The 13888-nt window shown below is 35.7% G+C and overlaps 1 protein-coding gene across 1 annotated transcript in view; it reads right to left on the reverse strand.

The window, feature by feature from the left end:
• The window catches only part of Itgbl1 (integrin subunit beta like 1), a 227187-nt gene that overhangs the window by 63485 nt on the left and 149814 nt on the right, over nucleotides 1–13888 (reverse strand). The gene's annotated exons all lie outside the window — the stretch shown is intronic.

The raw sequence follows: 13888 nt of genomic DNA on the forward strand, positions 1-13888 counted from the left end.
GTTATCTTTTTAATATTTGAAAAAATTAATGCTAAACACAAACCATTATCTAAAACATGAAAACCTTTTTTGTTCATTAGTGAAAGACAAAATTACTTTTTACTCAAATGGAATTACGGAACACTATTAATGTCTATCTCTTTTGCATTTGATAATAATTATTTCAAACAATAGCTGAATTATTTTTTTTTTGAGAAAGAAGATTAACAAATATTGTAAGCCTGACATAAGCCAAGCAGTGTGCTAGTTTCTCTAATCCTCAGGTGACACCATAAGGTGACAGGAGGTGCTCTTCCCTTTGTACTTCAAATGCTGGCCCTTAAGGGCAGCAGCAACTTGCAACATACAAACTTCGTGGCAATTACAAATGTGAGGCTTTTGCTTCTCTATGGCATTAAATTGCATTTCATTATGTTAAATTACATTTCATTCCTACAAATTGACTATAAAATAATGTCATTGACTTTCTTTAAAGAGGGGAACTGAGCTTCAAAAGAATGAGGAACACACTTTCATCAGAGGCTCTCAAAACACTCTAAAATTGGATACAATGACATGGAAAACCTTATTTGGTACCGTATTTATTAGTGATCCTTCCTTTCTTTTATGCTCAGATTAACAGTTGTTACTATATTTTATGGTGTATTAACGATATTCCTTTCAAATGGGGCTTTATTTTGTTTTATATGGGTTTTTCTTTCAATAATAATAGTAATAACAATTAAACATAGAAACTAATAAGTGAGGATTTGAAAGGAATATCCTTTTGAAGCTCAGTTCTATATTCAATTCATCAATTAATCTGCTGTCATCAGGTTAATTTAAATGTTAGCAGTGTTGGATCATGGGAAATGTAGTATTGAAACCCAGGAAGTTGCATTTCTGTACACGCAGAGAGCCAGGCACGTGCTTTCTTTGTACATCATGGGTAAAAGAGGCATTTGGTTATACAGTGATGGGAGTATTTCTGCCTGCAAGATGCAGCTAATACAACAATAGCTTTTGAATTACCATTCCAATCATTTTGACTTTGCTGCCCTCATCATTGATTTGATTTCAAAGTAAACACATGCACAATACATTTCAAAGTGAATTCACCTCTCAGGCACACACATAAACACACCTTTATGTATATATAGAATAAGCATTGAATTGATGTAGTTGTAAATATTTTTTTTTAAAATATCATCATCTCTAAGTCATTGAAAATGTCTACATAGCTTGAAAATTCATGTTTAGCAAATCTGCTCTACATTATTTTGATACCTCTTCCCATTTTTATATTTTTAGTGTGACAAATATATCAACTCTTTATAACTATGAGAAAGAATACCCGTGGATTTTCTAGACTTAGGAGGCTTTAACTTCATCCATAGTGAAGAGTTCTTTTCAGATGTAATTAAATAGTAACATGTAAAATTAATTCCTTCATGAAACATATTTGATGTGATGAGCTAGAACAAAATTTATCAAAGCAGTGGACTGAACTCTAGTATCCAAATACCACAACATGTTATTTTCTCAGTACAAGATATAGTAATAGCCACACTAGAAAATACAGAGTTGTTGGAACACATTGCAGTGTTGAAAATTACATGATCATTTCATTACATATTGGAAGTGAGGAATAATCATCTTTTCTGTCTTCTACTTCCACCTGTGCAAATCACAAGCTAAAACTATTTTTAAATAGTTCAAGACATGGAGAAACATTCTCTTAAACCAAGAACAGAACTCAAAATCCTCAAAGAAAATCAATAATATATTCCAAATCATTTTTAAATAATTCCATTTTACATACAATTATTTTTCTACTCTGATTGGCCATTGTGAATTTCTTGGCTAACATTAGGCAAACTGAAAAGAGAGTTTCACACATTTTGAAATTTTTAAAGTGTATTGAATAAAAGAACAGAATTGAAGGAAAAAATCTGATCATTTACCCACTGTACAAAAACATTTTCATCATAGATTAAATTGTTAATTCTTAGAATTCTCTATGCTGTTTATTTTCTAATAGTTCACTGGAAAAACAAGGCATTTATAACACAAATATAAATAGCTGTCTTATTTGTATTGATGATTACATAAATAAAAATTGTTTTCTCTCAGTTCTCTTTAGATTTTTGTTGAATTATGCCAAAATTCACTCACAATGAATAGAAATGGTGAGATATTCTCTGCATTTTCCTTAGTTACATATAAGAGTGGGTAAACACTCTAGGGACTGTTGGGAGCACTTGGAAGAACTCCATAAGCCCACCATTATGGATATACTTTGACTGCTTTCTACTTGGCTCAGGACCACATTCTTTGTTGGAGCTAATTCACACACAGGAGCTGGGCACTGAATCTTCTCTACCCGAGTGCATTCTAATTAAAGGGCAGTTCTTCTGTCCTCATCATGGAATCAGCAAAGTATTTCAACAACAGCGAGCGCTATTTGAAATGGAACATTTTACATATGTCTGGCCTTTAAACAAGCAACAATTTTTCATCCTTGGATATGCTTTAAGATCATTTTTTTTTAAATCTCATATGGCTACGTGACGTGGAATATTGTGACTAATATGAGTAATGTTCTTATGATTAATGAGATCATATTCTTACTTATTCTCTTGAAAGAGATGATTTTTTTGGTACTTTTATTTGCTGAAGTTTTCTAAGTATTAAAAATGTTCTCTATTCTCTCTTGTCTCAATATTTTTTGGAAGGGAGAATGGAGGTAGGAATGACCCAGTGACTGATCATACTCCATGGGGCATTCTGTGCCACCGAAGCTTGAGAAAGTCTTAGTTTCTGCAGTGGCATAGATAATTTAGGCAACCAATATTATTTTCAGAATTTTCATATGAATGATATGAAACATCCCAGAACATCACGCATTCTCATTTTCTTTGGAATACGTAATATGCATTTTAATGTGTTCCCTTTACATCTCTTAAGCTAAAACATACTCACAAAGCTAAAATATAAGAACAGAAATTAAAATGGACAAACAGCATCCTCTCCTATAAAAACAACCATTTAAAAGGAGCTCAACAATAGAAGCACACGTTCTTTCCATATCTTTAAAGGGATATATATGTCTCCTTGGTTCATTCAAGTCTCAAACACCAGCTCCCCGGCTGCTCTCTTTTCTGCTTTTCCCATTTGCCCCTTCCTCCTTAAATCCATCCCTGACTCACTGCAAGTAGTGACACTCGGACTCCTCCTCCCAGCTCCTTTTCTCCCTGTATTTATGACTTCCAAAGGCAGTTCCTTTGTTCATGGTGGCTTTCCCCACTGCAACACAGGAAACCTGTGAGAGCAGCTTCATTTCCTGCTTAATGCCTGCAGTCACCATCTGGGAGGCTTGCAGACAGCAGGTGTGCTGTAAACACGGGCTTAAGACTGAAATGAATGAAATATTTGAGGAAGTTAGTCCTAAATGACTAGCCCAGTGGATTCTCTAATCTTTCCTTATACAATATCTTATTGCAATCTTTCCCATCATAATGGTAAGTATCTTACCTTGTATAGCCCCACCAGGAACCTTACATGTGGAGGCTTTTATCATCCCTCCTGCAAAATTCCATTTACAGCCTCACTAGCAGCCAAAGTACCAAGGATCAACTTATTGTTTTGATATACTCAACAGCAGACTTCTTGAATAGGTGGAGGTTGTCTCCCGGTCATTCTCCGTTCCCCCATTGGAGTCTATTATCTTCCACTTAAAAAAATCAAAATCTTAGCCTATCTACAAGAAACCCACATCAATTATACTCAGAGTTTTGGAAAGTAGAGATTTTTAATTGTAAGTTTCTGCTTATATAAAGATATATAGTCAACTGACTTTGAATCATTTATAGTTAAGTTCTATGGTTGAATTGATTTTGCACATTGAGCAACATATTTGGGTTAGGAAACATTAAATTATATTTATTAAGATCTTTTCTGTGTTTGCATATAATCCTATTGACTTCTATTTCACCATTTCATGCATTATCACAACTGAAAGAAATCTCCTGCCAGAATTAGTAGATAATTTTCGATAGACTTTAATTTCTTCCTTGTAATGAGAGAAATATCTAACCAGTCAGATTATTTTGATAAGTAATAGAAAATATTTACAAAATCAGCCTTTCCCCATACCTAGCATCAAGGAGGAAGCATGGTGTATTAGCCAATTTTCTCTGGAATTTGCTGTTAGGGTCTGTAAACAAGTCAAGATGGCACCTGGCATTTTGCCAGAGGGAGTGGTTTGTGAAGTAACTCGAGCCATTAAGTGTGGAGATTCCTTATTGGTTGACTGCTGTATCTAGTTTATGTTAATTAAGATAAGCTGTGTGTAATGTATATATACCCCTCCTGTCCTACAATAAAGGGCTCCCACTCCTGCTGTATCAATCTACACAAGTTCCTCGTCACCCCCCCACCCCCCCACACCTTCTTTTGCTGCAGCCGGACTACGGCAATTTGCTATACTAATAACTGCCCCAAAGTCTCCCTGACATACAGGAACCAGCATTTATTTCCTGCTCAGGTCACGTGGTGGCTGCACCTCTTCCCTGTATACTTTTCTAATTATGCTGAAGGAGCAGCTGCTTTGTGACTTGCCATTCTTATGCCAGACGGGAAAGAGCAAGAGGGTTGAGAAGCCTTACCCAAGGGCTCTCACAGCTTCTGCTTAGGACTCTCATGAATTCCTCTTGCCTTCCCTTGGCCAAGATAATCACAGGACTAAAGCTGCTGTCAGGTGTGGAAGTCTCCTCCTCCAGCCCTCCCACTTCACATGGCAATGATATCAAGGAGGAACTGGGTACCATACCACCATACCGTTGCCTGTTTCAATAAAGCCACAACAGGGCTTGCTAGCACATGTTTCACAGAACATGTTAGTGGCTCTACAGGGATAACTTACTGAGGTTTTGATTTATAGTTTTCTTATAAATATATTGAACACCTTTCCAGGTGGTTACTAGCCAAGCATATGTCTTCTTTTTTGATATCCAGTGAAGTCCTTTTTCTTTTGTAATTGGATTTTTTATCATTCTATTATTGAGTAATAAAGGTTGTTTATACATTTTTAGGTACAAGTTGTCACATAATAGTATTGAGAATATTTTATCCCATGTGTGACATCCTTTTTTCATTTTCTTAACAGTGTCCTTTGATAAGTAGAAATTTATTATTTTTATTATGAGGAAGATCAATATATCTATTTTTTTTTTATTTGTGTTTCTTGTATCACTAGATTGTGTTCCTTTTCTCCTAGATTCTTTATAGTGTTAGCTTCTACAGTTGGTTGTGTATAGTGTGGGCAGAGTCCATTCATTCTTCTTTGACATTTATTTCATTTTTCTAGCACTATTGTTGGAAAGTTTCATTTCCTCTTTGGATTGACTTGGTGACTGGGTGGAGCTGCAGAGACCCTCTTCACTTTTGTCTTTATGGACTTTGGTGTAAACATCTTTTCATAGTCTATGCAGTTTTAAAAATGGAGAATAATTTATCCAATACACAAAAAATGAGTTACTGACACTTTACCCGCCCCCAACATATAAAGTCCTACAATGAGAAAATTTAGGCAAAAACATAATCTCGCATCCTGTGACTAGTTCCTGTTACCTTTGAGCTCGCCTGTGACATTTCAACAGATTTATGATAGTAAGACATGTATGGTAAATGTGTTTGCACTCTTCTGCAATTTCTCAATGTGGGAGTTATGGTTTGGATATCAGGTTTCTCCCAAAAGCTTCTGGGATGCAAGAATACTCAGAGGTGAAATGATTGGACTGTGAGTGCTGTCCATCCTAGTTTGATGGCAGCCCTTACCCACTCTTCCTTTCTGCTTCCTGACCCTGCTATGAGCTGAGCAGCTCTCCTCTGCTGTACTTTCTTCCATGATGTTCTTGCTGCCTCACCCTGAGCCCAGAGCAATGGAGTCAGTGGTCTATGGACCGAGACCTCAGAAACCATGAGCCCCAAATGAACTTTCCTTTCTCTAAGTTGTTCTTCTCAGGTATTTGGTTCATGATGATGAAAAAGCTAACTAAAATAGCGAGTGTCTGAAAATATGACTTTTAGAAGTCCATTACATAATTTTTCTCCTCATTTAAAGAATTATAACACATACACTTAACATCTACATATTATTTTTACATTACAAGAAAGACTGTTGGGGAACTCAGAATTGCAATTTGTTTTCATTGTACAGAAACACTAACCAAATGTAAAATTGAATAGTTTGTTTTTACAGCCAAGATGAGCACTAGTCAATAATTACAGCAGTCAAAGAATTTCTCATATGATATTTACCAATTATCACATGACATATTTTTAACCATTTCTGGTCAAGCATGTTTTCACACTAGTTTTGTGAGGTGTTCCACAGGGAGTAAAGCTCTTGGATTAATTAATTTCAGGAGATACTAGGTTGGACAGAGGTAAAGAATTTTCTCACTACAGATGCACCAGAACCTTTGACTACCCGTAGACACCAGACATGTCTAAGAAGACATAGAAATCCACATATTTCTATTCGTTAGAGTGTAGGAGTAACTACAGAACCAGCAAATCATCAAGCTCAAGAAAGCACCTGTTACTGAAATTTTTTAGCAGAAACAATAGCCATTTTTTGTCTTTATTGATTGCAATAAAAGATATAGCTTCAATTAAATAACAAAAAAATCCATTCAGTAAAAGAGCCAAGTAATATTAAAAGGGAACAAGTGAGAAAGTGAGAAGAACAAATAAAATAAAATCACACTTGTAAAATTAAATTTGCCACTAAAACACTGAAGGGCTGACAAGGGATGATCAGGCTGGTAACATGAAATATGAATTGAAAACATCTCTAATAGAGAGGAAGTGAGTGCAGGTCAAATCGTCAGAAGGTAATGATAGACATGCAACTCTTCAGCCTTAGAATTATGGGTCTTCTCAGAGAAAAACAAGCAGCACAGTCCCAGATGTGAGGTAGAAAGAATCATTGAAGTGCACATTTTATACTTAAAACCAGATCTCAGTATGAAGTTAAAAACAGCTGACCATGATCAAGAGATTAATAAATTAGAAAAAAAAATTCACAAAGTGAAAGAATCAAACATATAGGTTATCAATAAATTGAGATCACCTAAAAAGGATCAAAATCTCTCATAGCTAAAACACCAGAAGAAGTAGAAGCAGTTAGAGTTAAAATATTATCATTCAAAATGTTGGCTCCAAAGGTAAATTGTGTTCATGTATGAGGGTAGGGAGGTAAGAGAAAAAATAGTTTTAATAAAGTTTCAGAAAATAAACTGCCCAAATAAAGTTCTGTATTTCCAAATGCATAAGATGGAAATGTAAATAAAAGTACTTATGGGGTATACTTATCAGATATACTTATTTTCAAAGTGTTAGAGATTCAAACCTATAAGATATGCTTCACACAGAAATTTTTAAAAACTTTTTAAATATTTAAAAATTTTTAAAAAGAAAATTTAATAAATGACCAATACAAATGGACAAAACAAATTGGCAGGGATAAAATCAAATATATCAGTTATGATAGTAAACTAAAATATTTTAATCTCCACCCTGTTAAAGTAAAAAGGAAACAAAATCATAAATCAAAGCATGTGATGTTCAAGAGATAAATCAGTTTCAAAAGAATGAAGAAAAATAGAGGTAGATTCACAAATGGAAGAATCAAATATATAGGTTATCAATAAATTGAGATCACCTATAAAGGATCAAAATTTCTCACAGATAAAAACCAGAAGAAATTGAACCAGTTAGAGTTAAAATAATATCATCATTCAAAATTTTGGTTACCAATAATTTAGAAGAAATGGATGATTTAAATTTCAAACTCTATAGAATTTAACAAGAAACCAAATTGAACAAGAGGGTGGTATAATTTTGATTGACAATTTGAATGTTAATGAATATGGGAAATCATGAAATTTTTGGTCAGAATCATATACTATTTATCCATAAAAAGTGTTATAAATAAAATGAGAAATAGGTTATTGTTATTAGAAAATTTAGTATTTTTATTTCTATCTTTAATAGACAAAATCCAAGAGGACATAAGATTTGAACAAAATAATTCATATGCAGAATTTATTATATATAACAACTTTTCACCCTTCTGTAAATAACCTTCCTTAAAATATCTATACAGCTGGCCCAGTGGCCCGTTTCATCCCAGCGACCTGGGAGGCTGAGGCAGGTGGATAGCAAGTTCAAAGTCAGCCTCAGCTACTTAGTAAGACCCTCAGTGACTTAGCAAGACCCTATTTTTAAAAAGGGCTAAGGATGTAGCTCAGTGGTAAACTACCCGCCCTCAGTTCAATCTCCAGTACCTGCCCCCACAAAACAATTTGCCATAGAATATTTACGAAGGTTGGTCACGTACCTCACATGCTGCATCAAAAACAAAACGAAGTATTGAGAGAATGAACAAATGAGGCACAATCAGGAAGAAACTGTTTGTGAAAGACATGTCTGTCAAGACTGCTGTCCAAAATAGTCAATGAACAATTAAAATGTAACATTTGGAAAAAAAAAAAAAAGGACCAAAGACATCAATGAACATCACACCAAAGAAGATATGTGTGTGGCATGAAAGGATATGACAAATGCTCCACATTGAATGTCACCAGGGAAATGCAAATTAAAACAACAATGAGACATCACTATACACAAGTCAGAGTGGTCAAACTCAAGAACCCTGACAACACCAAACCCGGGCATGGTGAGATGTAGAGCAAGAGAAATGTCCATTCACTGCTGATGGGAATGACAATGATACAGCCAGTTAAAAAGACAGTGTGGTGGCTTTTTACAAAACTAAACACACACATACTGTAGGATCTACCCAAGGTGCTCCTTGGTATTTACCCAAAGGAACTGAAAACTTATAACTGCGCAAAAACCTGCACACAGATGTTTATAGGAACTTGATTCATCATCGCCCGAATCTGGAAGCAACCAGCATGTCCTTCATCCGGACAGTGGATAAATAAACTGTGGTTCACACAGGCAATGGAATACTATTTAATATTAAAAATAAATGAGCTACATGAAAACACCTTGAAGAATGTTAAGTGCATATTACTAAATGAAAGAAGACAACCTGAAAAGGCTACTATTATACAATTGCCACTATACAACTTTCTGTAAAAGACAATCCATGGAGATGGTAAAGACACTGGTGGTTCTCAAGAGGTTTGGGGAGGAAAGGCTGAACCAGTGTAGCACAGAAGACTCAGGACAGTGAAATCATTCCTGATGATATGCAAGGGTGGATACATGTCCTTATACATTTGTCCAGACCTGCCAAGTGGACAACACCAAAGTAAACCCTGATGCACTAAGCAATTTAGCAAGACCAGTCTCAAATTAAAACATAAAAAGGGCTGAGGATGTGGCTCAGTGGTTAAATGCACCTGAGTTCAAACCTTGGAACCAAGAAAAAAAATCCCTGATACAAACTACAGACTTGGGGTGAAAATGCCATGTCAGTGTAGGCACATGGTCTGCAGCAAATCGACCTCTCTAGTGGAGGAGTGGCAGTGCAGGTGTTGGGGGGATGGGAACTCTGTACTTTGTGTTGAATACTGCTGTGAACCTGAAATTGCTTGAAAAAATAAGATGTATTAAAAATATCAAAATAACCTAATACTTGGTTTCTACGAGCTATGTTCATAGCAAACAAAAAAAAAATTAAAGAGATGTTCAAAACTGCATTTAAAGGAAAGTGGAATCCTACAACTCAGAAGTCCCTTTGAGAAGCAGTGGAAAAGGCAGTAAAACATAATCCCAGAGAAACATACTACAGAGAGTAACACAACACAAAATTCCAGCACTGAATCCTCATTTAGTCCTAACAAGTGTTTTCTCCTTATCTGCAGACACGATAAAGGAGCATCTGAAAGGTTTGAAAGTGACCCAAAGTCACACAATCTGTAAGCAGCTGAGACAAGACTCTGTCCTATCTTCTGTCTCTGATTCCAGGCAATCAAGATACCACATTGTCTCCAGGACATAAACTAAGATCACAACTGGGAAGCATTCAGTTAGCCTATCCCTTGACTCTATAAACTATTTTTTTCATATTTTAAAGTTTCTGAAGTTAGGATGAATCTTAAAATGATTCCTTGCAAAGAAAAAAATGTATTCTAATTGACTGAAAATAGGCAAATTAACATTAATGGAAAGTATCTATGGATTAGAATTTTTACCCAATTGAAAGATTAACTTTAGTAAGAATGTGTGTACTTGGACTTTAATTTAAATTAAAATCCTTCATTTGTATTTAAAATATCTTCACAAATATTGAAACATGGCTATTGTACATGCAACAAGAGAGAGAGAGAGCATCTTAAAGGTTAAGTGACCCATTCAGAGAGAGAGAGAGAGAGAGAGAGAGAGAGAGAGAGAGAGAGAGACTGTCAAAAGCAGAGCAATGTGGTTAAGATAGAAACTTCCAGGGTTTCTGGAATACACAGTACTTTTTAAAGACAGGTGAGAAGAATGTGATTAGTTCTCCAAATGGACCATCAGTCAAAAAATAACACCAATCAGTCATTAACTAACTTTTAAGTTTAGCAGCTTATCTTGGGGGAAAAGAATGCTATTCACTCAAAATCACATTTTATAAAAGTTGAAATGTCCACAAAACTGTTATTCTTTCCTTGCAATGAAATTATAGATTCACTTTCAAACTGCTTAATAGATCAAGGATTATGAAAAAGGTAATAAAAAAATCACAGTGGTACATATTTTAAAACAACAAAAATGTCCCAGAAAAATGTGCAGACACTGTCCATGAAGAATTAAATTTAATTTTGTTGTGGGTAATAAGATTGATAAATATTTTCTACTGATAGTTTATTTTTCAATGTGGAAATTTTATATAACATTCCTTTTCTTCCTACCACATCTGTTACTCAAGTATTTGTAATTATTGACATGTTTTATAATCAAATTTTTTAAATCTAACAAACAGGTTATGTTAGGCATATTGGAATGCTATAGCACTTTTTGGGGGGATGGGGGTGTCACCACAGTCCACTACAAGACAACCGTCATCTGCAAAGGTAGATATCTGCTATGATTTGGACCATAAATGTCCTCCAAAGCCCTTGTGTTAAATGCTTGGTCCCTAGCATGGCACTCTTGGGCAATGGTAGAACCTTTGAGAGGGGAGGTCCAGTGGGAAGTCCTTAAGTCATTAGGGGTGTGCCCTCAAAAGGACTGTGGGACTTGGCCCCTTCCTCCCCTTCCTCTTCCTCTCTTAGCTTCTTAAATACCAAGTAAGTTTTGCTCTGCCATGTGCTATGTGGAACCCCCAACCAGAGGCCTAAATAAAAGGGGTCCTGACATCAGGGACTAGAACCTCTAAATCTGTGGGCTAAAATAAATCTTTTACCTTTATAAGCTAACAAATATCTCAGGAATTTGTTATAAGAATGGAAAGCTGACTCACAGTGTCCATCCATTTCTACCTGTTTCCAAAGCCTGTCTGTGACGATTTGTCCAATTCCCCAATTCAATCGATTATATTACCACTATGGTGATATCAAAGCTAACAGATATCATGGATCCTGAAATACCAATTACATTTCTGCTATTACTCAAACAATTGAAGTTAACAAAAGTAATATTATAAAGCATGATAAAACTAATTAGGCTTTTATCTTCAGGATTTGGTTTTTACTTTGTGATATTTAAATCTATGTCATCATGCTTCTTCTAGGGTCTGTTCAAAATCCTGAATTGAATACTATTAAGTGTTAAAAAACCACTTGTAGGGGCTGGGGATGTGGCTCAAGTGGTAGTGTGCTTGCCTGGCATGCGTGCGGCCTGGGTTCTTTGATCCTCAGCACCACATACAAACAAAGATGTTGTGTCCGTGGAAAACTAAAAAATAAATATTAAAAAAAAAAATTCTCTCTCTCTCTCTCTCAAAAAAAAAAAAAAGAAAAGAAAAACCACTTGTAATATATTTCCTGGAGCTTCACTAGTGAATGCAATCATTTAAACTTAAAAGAAAAAAGTTAATTTTTCAAATGTACAAATATCAACTTTATTCATTGAATTTTTTTTTGGGGGGGGAAGGTACTAGGAATTGAACTCAGAGGCACTCAACCACTAAGCTACATCCCCAGCTCTATTTTGTGTTTTATTTAGAGACAGAGTCTCACCAAGTTGCTTAGAGCCTCACTGTTGCCAAGGCTGGCTTTGAACTTGAGATCCTGCTGCCTCGACCTCCCAAGGCATTACAGACGTGTGCCACTGCACCCTGCTTATTTGCTGAATTTTAAGAAAGCATTTCAGAACTGTAAAGATTAAGTACATCACTAGCAAATTTGTCACAAATTTAAATTTCCTACAAAAATGTACCATCTATTTTTAAAGGGGCCAGCATAGTCAGTAATTTGGCTTCATTAAATCTGAATGAAAGGCCTTTACAATGATCTTACAAATGTTTCCCATGGAATGAAATATAAGGCTGTCATAGGAAGAATTTAATATTATTTTCTCTTAGGATTTCACAGTGACACTTTCTATAGACTCCCTTTAGCCCTTCCTCATTGAAACTAGAAACATCATGCTCCTTACCACGTTAGAAGAAAGGTCCCAACCTCCCACACTCTGCCATCAATTTTCACATGCCCTCCAAAAGAGTCTTCAGCTCCTACCAGGGCTCAACGCCTTTATTTAAGCAAAATATGTCAGCAAACATTAGAATGCAGATTCAGACTAAGTGGGTCTGGGATAGGGTATGAAATTATGCATTTTAATATGATACTGATACCTCTGGTCCAAAGAGCATACTTGTAATGGCAAAGATACTATGATTGAGAGGGCTGGTGATTGATGTCCAACCCAGCTGAGTCCAAGTCCTACCCTTCATTAGCTATGTGGTCTTTCACAGGTCATTCCCCTGAGCTCTAATTTCTTCCTCAGTAAAAGGAGAATATCTACCTCATGTTTTTTAAATAATATAGGGATAATGAAAAATTTATGTGAATTCCTTAGAATTTAGTACTTAACACATTGCAAGTGCTCAATAAAAGATAGCTATTGCTTTGCTGAATATAAATACAAAGTTGGACCAGATGATTTTGGGTAATACAGTGTTTTTACAACTACCTGGCCACTAAAGTAACCCTTAAACTACACATAAAGCAATGTCATACCCAGAAATCAAATTAAGCCTGTCATCTCAGCTAGCTCATTTTATTGAGAAAGCAGACATATTAAGTCATAATTGGCAGGAACATAACTAAGACTTGAGGTGTATCATCAAAAATCCATAATTTATAACACTAAGCATTTCTTCAATGACTAAACTCTGTGTCAAAAGTGTTTACTAAATTAATCTGTATACAGCCAGACCATCGTCACTGGGCTCATTTCTGCCACTTTGCGACACCAGGCCCCCATCAGGAAGGATGATTACATCTACAACCTTCCACTTGGTAAAACAAGAAAGGTGATCACAAGGCTGTAACTTCATCACCAGAAGAAGTCTCCTGATTTAAAAATAAATATGCTGCCTTCGCCACTGCATCCATCTACTAGCAGGGGACCAATACACATTGACAATATTGTGTTTCAGAAGCATAATCCCGGAATAATTACCTGCTCCTTCTCTCTGTGGAATGCTATACCAGCCAAACCTCTTTTAACCTGGTATGTGGTAGGATTTTCTGATTGCCTTTTATTACAGTAAAAAATATCTTCTTCTACCCCTAAAAAATTGGAGATGAATGATAACCCATTGTCACCAGAACTACTGTGTATTTGCAGCCTACAAACAGGGAAGGTCTACCTGCCTTCCAATACCTACCTAAAAGAGGAATCTGGGTGACTCCAACCAGCACTGGGGACCAGAATTTGAAGGTAA

Source organism: Marmota monax, unplaced genomic scaffold (genome assembly GCF_021218885.2).
Source record: "Marmota monax isolate L192 unplaced genomic scaffold, Marmota_monax_Labrador192_F-V1.1 WCK01_AAM20220418_F8-fsc00026, whole genome shotgun sequence".
In the NCBI taxonomy this organism is placed as follows: Eukaryota; Metazoa; Chordata; class Mammalia; order Rodentia; family Sciuridae; genus Marmota; species Marmota monax.